The 11,486-nt window shown below is 38.7% G+C and overlaps 1 long non-coding RNA gene across 2 annotated transcripts; it reads right to left on the reverse strand.

The window, feature by feature from the left end:
• Window positions 1-8,773: 8,773 nt before the first annotated feature.
• Window positions 8,774-10,819, reverse strand: LOC134635859 (uncharacterized). Of its 2 annotated transcripts, XR_010094985.1 has the most exons (4): window positions 10,801-10,819; window positions 9,910-9,958; window positions 9,679-9,741; window positions 8,774-9,279 (listed from the first exon to the last, which is right to left on the reverse strand). It is a non-coding gene; the product is annotated as an uncharacterized LOC134635859 (long non-coding RNA). The 2 variants fall into 2 exon arrangements; XR_010094983.1 differs by lacking the exon at window positions 10,801-10,819 and having other exon boundaries at window positions 9,910-10,170.
• Window positions 10,820-11,486: the final 667 nt, after the last annotated feature.

Below are 11,486 nucleotides of genomic sequence, written 5' to 3' on the forward strand. Positions count from 1 at the left end.
TGCTAGTCCCGTGTCATGTGTTCTGATTAGTTCCAGTGTTTCATGCTCGTCTCTCCTTTTCATGGAGCCGCATCGCTTGGCTGCACAGTACACGAGTGCACCACAACACAAGGACCAAACCCACTATGTAGTGATCGCATGGGGGAGAAGTTTAAAGATGATGCATCTCAGTGTCATACCCCAAGCATCACAAACCGTAACTGTGTAAACTGATTTATAAGAAAGAGCATTGCAACTATTAATCTTTAGAGGACTGTGGATGGTTTCACATATAGACCTCAGCAGCTCCTTGGCCTTTTCCTTCAGATCTGTACTTGAGATTCACTAATCCGTTGTGGGGAAACATCATAGAGAAAGCGACTGAGGGAGGTAGACGTGTGTATACTCATAACCCTACATGCTGGATGCAAGATTTGCTGTGCGACTCTGTAAGTGTGTCTGTGTGTGCAGGGGTTTCTGTGCAAGTGGCGTGGAGGAGAGAAAAGGAAAGGAGAGGGGGGACGAGGCTGTGCGTGAATGAGGAGGGTGAGGTGGGGGTGTCTAATCCAGTCCCAGTGTGAAACTGTTGACATTTGTTCTTTTTTTCCCTTCATTATGTGACTGGGGCTGTTTTGCGCTGGATTAGCTACAAATCTCCCATGCAGCACATTCAGCATGCCACTAGTAGTTTAACTTCATTAATAATGGATGAAGAGATTGTAATCCAGGAGTAAGAGAGCATGCAAGCATACCATGTGCAGGGAGAGACAGACAGGGAGAGAGGGCACCCCTCTTGTAAAATCCGATTTTTTTTCTTTTCCTGAGACAGTCCTGTGCTGGTAATAACATTACTGATTACTGCAACCTACAGGTAGTATTGCATCAATACTTTTGTCTCAGGTTGTAATTTGCTCGAAGCCCCTCAGTGGTAGAGGTGTGTAATCGAATACGTGGAGGGATGAATAAAAGGAAGGGGGGAGACTTCGGAAGTCTCTGTGGTGCATATGCTAGTGTCTTCCATTGATTGTGTTTACTCAAGCTTCTCATTGCAGACTATTATAGTAGACCAGGGGACACACCCTGGCCTAACAGCAGGATAAGGGGGATTAAAGGTATACATATTCACAATTTCTGTCTCCACTGCCACTTTTGATTTCTGCCACAACAATGGAGATATGGCCTGAACAATAAGGGCCAGCGACTGGAAGTTTTGCCGATGCAGTAGAAAAACAACTGTTGACAACAAATACGGCACAGATAGTTAATTATCTATCGTGCTATATTAATTTAATTATTTCTATTTTAATCATCTATTGCCACTTAATTTGTCCTCGTGACCCTGAATCAGATAAGTGAAAGAAACAGGATGGGTGGATGGACTTTTTTATTTCCATATATGCTCGAATACTTTGCAGTATTATAATTTTGCATTTTCTTTCAACATTTCTCTAAATTCTGGTTAATATTTAGCACAGGTACTGACAGAAAGTAGAGAGCTTTTTACAGTCATAGGTATCCATCAATTCATTGTGCCTAATGACAGATCAGAGACCATGAACCATTTGACCTCTGCTTATTAGACAGAAGCTTGTAATCCTTATGAGAGTCCACCACTGCCAGTTTGTTAATTATGTGACACTTTGCTATAGTTGAATTATTCAGGTCAAAGAAAGATAAAAGGACAGAAGATCAACATAGAAAAGAGAAAGCCTTTGATCCTACTGCTATGTATCCCAGGCAGATGGCCAGTTATATAGGAGAAGGTGCCGTGTTTTACTTTGCTCTGTTGTATATTAATTTAAAATGAACTGGATCTGCTGTTAAATGAAAAACCCATGTTATTTTGGCTACATTTGATGACGATTCTAAGAATGACAAAATTGACTTTCAATTTGCATTTTGTCACCCTCCACCAAGCAGCAGTAGTTCAGTATAATCCATCAGGTGCTTACATGTAGACAACTTAAAATGGTAGAGAGCATGGTAATTGGATGGTTTGATATTGTAGACATTTGGTAAAAATGCAGCACAGTAGTCACTAGAGGCTAACAGATTTAAATAGCAAACAACTATTGAATATGTTCTTTTTAAAAGTTTGGAGCCCAAACTGCTACTACTTAAATACTCCAAATATGAAACTCAATTTGTGGTCTTAATTAAAAAAAAAACACAAAAACAATGGGACACATTTTCAGATGCCACTGTGTACCCGGCGACGAACTCCAGCAAATGTCTATAAGCAGGTGTGATACAAAATGACTGTAACGTGATGCAACATGATGTATCAATAAAACAACGGTGAGAACAGTGAGAAAAGCACCCTTCCCTTTCATACAACTATTTCAGGTGTAAAAACACCCATATTTTACAGTTTCACGAGACAGCTCTTAAATGTGGGCTCTGTGTAACTGATATGTTTTACTGAAAAGCGATGTGATGCTAAAGACATTTTTCTGATCTTGTCATTTAGGGACGTGTTGGGTACCCGGAAGTGTAATATGTTGACGATTTGTCACCTAGTGTAAAATATCACACTTTGGGAGTGAGAATGTGTTAAAAGACAATGTGTCTTTACTGTCTTTTTTAGCTTGTGGCCATCCCTATCAATATTTGAAAGTCTGATTGCTTTTCCTCAAGTAAAACAACTGAAACTGCTTGAGTTCACCACAGCCAGAAAATCTGCACGATGTCATATATTTGCAGCTTGAACCTCTTCAATGAGACAAGTGGACATACTTTAACTTGATGGTACTTTAACTTGTACTTTAATTCGTTCATTACTGTTCTTGCTGTTTTAGCACAACTGGAGCAACTTGGAGCACATAATTTTCTCTGGTATTAATAAAGTATTGTGATTCTGATTCATTTTGGCATGAGTAGTAAAAACCTGAAGTGCTTCTGAAAGCCACCTGTTTGAGAACTTCCTGTTTTAGCTGAGCAGAAATCTTGTTTGTTCTTGTTGTGGAACAGTATTGCTCCAGGCTAACTTTCCTTCCCACTTGAAAGTGAGATCACTTCTGGGAGGGGGATTTCAAAACAAGACAAGTAGTCAAAATCAAAGCTTTTGCCTATTTATATTTGAAGATCAAAGTAGCACTATAATTAGATAATTGAACTGTATTAATCCCACAGGGCAAATTTCAGTATTGAAATGCGAAAATGTGATGTATGCATGTTTTGTCCTAAAAGGAAATTACAGCGATTGTATCGCCACTCCTTGTTTGACTGAATAGGAATTGGAGGACCAAAGTTCTCCTTTTAAAATGTCTTTGTTGGACATTCAATAAGATTGTTTTTATTTCCTGTCAATTCTATTTAATCTTTTGAAAAAACATAAAATCATAATAGTGTCAGAATTGCCCTAGATGTGGTTGACATCTACTAAATACTAATTGTTGGCCAATGAGCAGCTACTGGGTTGTGTGGGTTTAACACTTTGCTCAAGGGCACAGCAGCTGTTGCTGTTGTTGAGGTAGCGGTGAGCCACCTCAACAACATCGAGCACCCAGCAGCGTGCATCCAGTCACAACCCTCCTTGGGTAACCATCAGATCATGTAATTAGCTACAGGCAGTTGGAGGCAGCTTTGATCTGTGAGGTGCCACATTGCTGCAAATCAGTGCTTAATGGGCTAAGCTTAGGTGATGTCATAGTTCATTGTAATGGCAGTTGCCATCTCATAAATAATACTTAAGATTGTTTCCAAGTACATCTTTTGACTGACATGCTGGTTTGCTTCAGGCTGGCGCTGCTGACCCCTGGCATGCTGTGAATGTCACACAACAGTTTCCATTGTAATGAACGGAACAGACACACACAATGTAAGAGATGACTTTCATTGCTAAATGAATTTTCCAACATAAGACACTCTGACAGATGGCACAAATTTATAACAGCGGCAGTTTGTCCTTGCAAGAATAATGTCACATTTATAGTTTTGAGATGCATGATTATAAAAGACATCAAATTCCTTCTGATGTAGACACTCAACAGTTGTGACAAACACAGATACATATTGCACATGATAACTGTTGTGAGAGTATGGAAAAAAATCCAGCCTGGCCTAAACCCTCACACATGGGTACACGAAAAGAAATAAAGCTTTCAAGTCAAGAAAGTCAAGTATTCGCCCTTTAGGTAAAAGCTTTTAATTGATTACTTTTAAAACACTACAATTAAAATAAACTGAAACCACATCATGACATAAATAAAACTGGGACAATTTGCTCTGAAGATGTCCCCTGTAAGGATACGATGTGTGAGAGTGATTAATATTTTTCCAGAAAGGTCGATATCCTGAATCTGTTTTTGCTATCATGAATTGATCAATGATTATAAAAAAGTGACATAAAATAGTGAAATTTGCCCATCACAGTTAAAGGATGAGCTTCCAATTGTATTTGACAAATGCTTCAAAAAATGTTCAGTTTATTGTCATAAAAGATTGAAAACAGCAGCAAATCCTTGACTTTAAGAAGCTGAAGTCAGCAACGGCTGAAGTTTGAGTGTTTTGCTTGCTGGTGCGTTTGACAGTATAATAAGTCATCATTTTATGTGTGTATTGAACAAAGTGAATGCATTCTACGGGTTGATTTTCTTGCTAGAGGACACATGAGCAGTGGTTGAGATAGCACATGCTGCCACTCCCTACTCGGTTCTTACTTTCGAAAGCCCCTTATCCTCATGTAACACACGAATACATCATATGAGCGCCAGAAACTAGATGCCACCATTTTGGTTCTTTTATGTTTAACACTTTCAAAATAATACACAGCAGGGCAATAGCCTCATCACGAAAGGGACATTTACTTGATACATGTGCTAATGCTGAGTACAAAGTTACATCTGGTTCCCCCTGACTGGGAGAAAAGCTAGCCTGCTGACACTGAGGCTAGGCTAAGCTGCTGCTGGATAGCTCGGGCTTTCCGTGTCTTTTGGGGGCTGCAGTGCATGTGACTCGTCAGCCAAGGCCACATGGGCCCAAGAGCATTCCTTGCTCTCTCTAATGTTTCAATTAATTTCAGGGCTGTCACGAACTGTGTTTAGCTAACAGGAAACACATTGGCATTGACGTGAGCTCACCGATTGTTGATAGATGTAATTAGAACAGCTAAATCTCGCTCCACATTGTTTCACACAATCGGGCCCCTTCACTATCCCTCCCTCCCCACTCAGGTCAAGTCTGACAATCTTCATGTTTTTAAGTTATAGCGCTACTAAAATATTGATTACACATCATTTTAATGACACTTTTGAGCCAAAAACAGGCCCTCAAATGTGGAGTCTAATTGTTTATTTATATATATTTTTTAAATTCTGGAGATATTTAAAAGTAAGACCTAATTAAAGAGTGTTAAAAATGTCCTGAGCAGCTGCACCGAAGCCAAGTAGTGACATGGCACGCAGTGGAAGTTGTGACATACTCATACAGTTTTCCCTTCCAAGTTTTCCTAGCAAATCTGGCAGATTTCAAAAACTGTAACCTACTGATCACAAGAAAAAATCTTTAACCTTCAGGCTAGTCCAGCATTGGAATACTTTTGTAATGAAAAAGGGATGAGATAGTTTATTATTTGGAGGAAAAATCTGAGGAGTGTGAGAGAAAATAAAGCATGGGAGTAGAACCAAAGCCTTCATTATATGACTGATAATGCCTGATGTGACGGATCACGCAAACACTGTGCATCCCTGGTGGTGCACATTACTTCATTTTGCATGTGTGGCGAGACAAACATTCACTCGAGGCAATTTCATCGCTTTCTCCTTGCTTTTGCTTCATATGTTACTTTAATAAATACAGCACAAGGAAAATCTGATTATCAGAATTAATCAGTATGTTACTGGATCCAATTTCATTTCTCTGATATTCAGCCACGAATGACCCTTTGAACTCGCCTTGTATCCTGACAGAATTATCTGAAATTGACAGTCAAGAATAAAGTGTGAATATTTAGGCCAAACACCAAGAGGTTATGCAGCTGATGAATAGGACCTGAGAGGCTTCTTAGAAAAATCACTGTGTGAAACCTGAAATGTGCATAAAACAAACAGCATGCAGCGGTGGTGGCTATGAATCAGATATGTTAGGTGTAGTTAGACAAATATCTTGCCTCTTAGTGAAGATGATGAAAACAGATTAATCAGAGGAATGTGATTAGAAATGGTATTGATTTTCAGACCAGAAAGACAGCCAACACTAATGAAGCAAAATTTGTTTTGTTTCCTTTTGCTGTTACATTACTTCAACACTTTATCAAAGCAGCGTTATAATGTTCAAAGAAATTAATGTTGCTGTTAAGGCACAGATCTAAGTTCTGCTTCAAGTTATACAAGTAGACTTTTTTACATGATACTTCTAACATCCACTCACCCATCCATCTACTTCCTATCCCAGCAGACTTTGAGGGAGAGGTGGGATACACCCTGGGCAGGTTGCCAGTCCGTCAAATGGCTTGCAAAGGACATAGATCTTTTTTTCAGTTCAGGTAAATTACTGACCAGTTGCTGTTAATGCACATAAATACTTTCAACAGTATTTCACTTTCAGTTTCATTGCTGAACAGAGCGAATAGGAAAATATATGTTTTAATCACTATAAAGAATGAAATCTTTAAAATTTAGAAGTGTGTTGGCTGTGAAAACACACTGAAAGAAGATTTTTTTAAAGGATAGCCAATGTTTGCTGACAGATAAAATGTTTACAGGATTTGCTGCAATTGAATGGTGAGCTTCAGGTAGTGATTGATTGATATTTTCCACTGGGCAGTGAGACATGAATTCAGCAGAGGTTGACAGGTTGTAGGTCCATGATCCTTGCAAAGAGAACTGCGGATCCCCGAGTATGTTGAAGGCTTGGCCCTTGTAGACCACCAACTGAGTCTTAACCCCTTCTATGGTGCTCATGGTTATAACACAGTGCATTCTGATCACCGGACCTGAAGGGCAGTTCAAATACCGTCAGGTCACCGGGGGCCCATATTAACAGAAGCAAGGCTTTGTCACCAATCCCACTCAACTTCAAGGATCTTTAAGGGAAGCAAATCGATCAATTCCTGACTCCATAACTGTTCTATGGGCATAGAGAAGAAAAACACTTTGAAGAACATTTTGGCTCAAGAACTCAACTTTACCTGCACCTCAAAAGAAAAAAAAAATCTAAAATCTGTTAAATGAAGGATCACAGTGCCATAAAAATAACTACTTTGAAATAAACTGGCAACAAATTAGTAGAAAGCATGAAAACTATGTCATGATTTACACTTTTTGCCAGCTGACATAAAAAAAGAGCAGGAAAGAAGATGTCTCTGTTTCACTAATAAACAAAAGAAGATTTGTAGGTTGAACATCTGCTCCGTTCTCTCCTGACGCTCAATTAGGTATCCATCCAATTACCTCAACATACAAACCACAGATCACTTTACCTTTTGAAGCAACTGAGCCAAATCAAATAATTAGTTGGAATAAAATCAGATTCTCCATCTCCACTTCAATAACATCTACTGGCAACACTACATAAAAGTCATTTGCAGAGGTTGTAGTATCACTGACACAGGCAGAAATGTCAGGCCCAATAAATAAAGGCTGCAGTGAAGGAAATCAGGTATATCTCTTTTGTGTTGTGCTGACCCTTTGGTTTTAATATGGAGTCCACTTGTCTTCATTTAAATCTCTCTGCTTTGTCTTTTTCCGCTGATTAAATGTCTTAAAAAGTATTTCACTCTTTATGTTGCTATTTTTTATCGAGTCATGAATTAAATGAAACAATGGGAGGAGTTACTGAAGTACTGAAAGAATGAGGCAGTACATTCGGGCTCACGCTAGATTAATGTTCAACTTTAACAGCCATATGATATTGTAGGTATAAGATCCATTCTTTTTTCCTTCTGTGCTGATGCAATATATATATAGGAACACAGACATGCTGTAAAGGGCAGATAGCTATTGGTGTCTCAGAAGGTCACAGATAAGGCTTTTATGTCCTCCCATACTCTGGCGGCATGCTGTCCTGTTTCCTCCCTGCTGGGACACGAAGTAACTTTGTCCTGGCCACAAAGCAGGAACTCAGAAAGCGAGGGTGTTAGATATGCAGCTCCCAGCAGGACCAGTGGAGCTAGCAGTGGGGTAGCAGGGTCGAGGAACAAGGGTGCCACCTGTTCACTTCAGCTAAACATTCAACCCTGGGCAAAGGAGAGAGCGGGTATTTCTGTTTAAGATAGGAACAATGTGTACAATACCAGTCAAAAGCTTGGACACACCTTCTCATTTAATGGTTTTTCCTTTATTTTTACTACTTTCTACACTGTAAAATCTAATTAGTTCCCAGAACTCAAAAAAATTATGGAAACTCGTTGCCTCAAAAAAATTGAGTAAAGCTTAGCTAAAAATGACTAAGTTAGGACAACGTATTTATTTTGAGTACTCTGTACAAGCTCATTTGTTCCCAGAACTCAAAAAAATTGGATCAAGTTTACGTAAGATGACCAAGTTAGGGCAACTTACTCATTTTGAGTACACCCTACTCAAAATGTACACAGCCGTGTTAGTTCCCAGAACTCAAAAAAATTATGGAAACTCGTTGCCTCAAAAAAACTAAGTAAAGCTTACTTAGGATGACTGTTAGGACAACTTATACATTGCAAGTCTGCAGTATTAAGAATAACTTGATATTTCTGACTTTCTGACAATACTAATTGTTTACCTACTGACAAACATTTCAAGTTCAACTAAATGAAAAAACAATTTGTGGTACCATGAATATCATTAAAAATAATTAACAACACTTTTGTAATGATGTTAAAATGAGCACAACTTTTATTTTCAAACACAACAAAGTACAACAGCCAACATACTGGACACTGTTCTGCTGAATAAAAATGATATTGCCATCACTGTTATAATCTTACAACGAAACAAAGTCTTAGATGTAATTATTCTGAAAATAAGTTTAGGCCTACCACAAGTTTGTTTTGTACTTACACTATTTATATAATCAACATAAAATATTTATTGTTCTGTCACAAGTGCAGTCTCTAATTTAAACAACACATTCGTTTTTCATTCCAACACAGGAGCTGGAATGTTGTAATATTTTAAGGATGGCTTGTTTCCAGTCCAGGTATTACTGCCTGAATGACTATCATGGATCGAGGTGATCCAAATGTAAGTGCAGAAGAAAGTCTTTAACTTCCCTTAAGTACAGTCGCAGTGGATGTGGGTTGGAGATGCAATGAGCTTGAACCTGCAGGCGACCATCTTCACTGACCACACCATCTGTGACGGGGGACTCATCTCTCCTGGTGTCCTGCAAGCAAACAATCATATTTTTTGGAACATGAACTTAATTGCTTTCTTAAAACATTTTTTCTGCATTTGGTATAAAACAGACTCCAATTTAGACAATCTCAGGCTCCCTCCCCGCCGGAGAGGTGACATTCAATGTCCCAAATTGTCAGTCTGGATAGCCGTGACCACCACACAACACACAATATTGTCATGAAAGCATCATTTTAAAAAGGTCTATGCAAACATGGGCAATAACTTTCATTCTAATGATGTGCAAAATGATTTTGGGCACAAAACAAATTTTGCTGTTAGAAAACTTGCAGACTTCACTATATACAGTGTAGACCCTCTAAACTAAGTTTGGGGGATGTGATCTTTCAAGAAGTGCAGACCAAACTGTTGTTGTTTGTTTACTTACACAGCATGTCTTGCAGAATTAACTGGAGTCACAGCAACAGCACAGTGCAGTCATATCTCAAGTCTAATAACAGAAGACAGGAAAAGATCAGTAAAGAAACAACTTCCCCAAACCAAAGCACAAATAAAACAATAAGTAAGACAGGCTGATCTAAAGTATGATTAAAGTTCAGCCTGATTAATATAAATGTCACTGACAGTTGCTAATATATTGGAAAACCAAAATACTTACCACTGAGTTGATGTCTTTCTGTCCAACAACAGGAGTGCTGGTCCCGAGCCTCAAAGACAGTAAGAAGCAAGCAGAGGGAGAAAAAACAGAACATTTTTCAGAAACTGATTTGATCCTTAATGGCTGTGCAATCATTGTAACATAGAGTTCGCTTATGTTGTTAAATAAAGGCTAGATTTGACATTAATAGATGCCACAGATGTTCTAAAGCTGCCACAAAGCATGAAAAAATAGACGTCTCCGAAAACGTCGGAGCATTTTTGCAAATATGTGATGTCTTGATAAATCGAGCAGATATTTGAAATTCACACAGCTACATTCTTGCCTGAAAATATCTTAAAAGTTTATTTTGTGACCCAGAAAAAGTAATACGTTTTTCAGCAGTGCTCCTCCGCCATTGCCGCGCTTACAAGTACGCACAGGCTCCGACAACCGTGGCCGACAAATGCGATCCTCTTTTTCACCAGACCCTTTCTGGGTCACAAAATAACCTTTTAAGATATTTTCAGGCGAGAATGTAGCTGTATAATGCTCAAATATCTACTTAATTTATCAAAATATCACATATTTGCAAAAGTGCTTCCACGTTTTCGGAGAGCTCCGTTATCCACCCCCCACACCCACACCCACCCCACCCCTAACGGCTGCACCTCCCAAAGAATTTTGTCTGGGCTCTTATCTCACTTATTTATTTCAAACAATCAACAAAAGAATTCACCGACGTAGTTTTATGTAAGGTTTTTAAGGTTGTGGTGTTAATTTTTAAGTAACATGAGCCCAGCGGCAGCAGCAACGCTAGGCTAACACTAACTAGCTAGCAAGATTATAAACCTGGTGCTAAACTAAGAGAAGCCACAAAATCAGTTTGAATAAGAGTAAACATTTACTCACCAAGTCAGTAAAGATCCACAGCAATGACAACAATAATATCTCCAGGTTTGCTCAATATATTCCATAACAAATGCTGGCGCCATGAACATGCGGACTGATCCGGGAGGGAGGAGAACGGCAGTCACGTGGCATTTTCAAAACACATCTTTCATCCTTCCGCCCTGAGAAGCAAAACTTCCAGCTTACTTAGTTTTTCTAAATTAGGACAACTCAAATTAATCGAGTTTATCAGCATTTTTGCATAAAAAGTACTGGTAACTTATTTAAATTGAGTTCTAATAACAAATTGATAAAAATTGAGTTCAGCCTATTTAATATTTTTAATTAAACACAATATTACATTTTACAGTGTACACTGTAGATACATACTGAAGACATCAAACATATGAAGCAAGATATATGAAATTATGTGGCAAAGAAACAAATGATAAATTACTTTCAATTTGTCGTATATTTTAGATTCCTTAAAGTAGTCACATTTTGCTTTGTTGACAGCGCTGCAAACCCTTGGCTTTCTCTCAATGAGCCTCATGATGTATTCATCTGAAATGGTTTTCACTTCACAGGTGTGCCTTGTCAGGGTTCATTTGTGGAATTTCTTGCCTTCTTAGTGGGGTTGGGACCATCAGTAGCGTTGTGCAGAAGTCGAGTGGTACACAGTTGACAGCCCTATTTGAAAACTGTTA

The sequence above is a fragment of the Pelmatolapia mariae genome, linkage group LG2 (genome assembly GCF_036321145.2).
Source record: "Pelmatolapia mariae isolate MD_Pm_ZW linkage group LG2, Pm_UMD_F_2, whole genome shotgun sequence".
Lineage (NCBI taxonomy): Eukaryota > Metazoa > Chordata > Actinopteri > Cichliformes > Cichlidae > Pelmatolapia > Pelmatolapia mariae.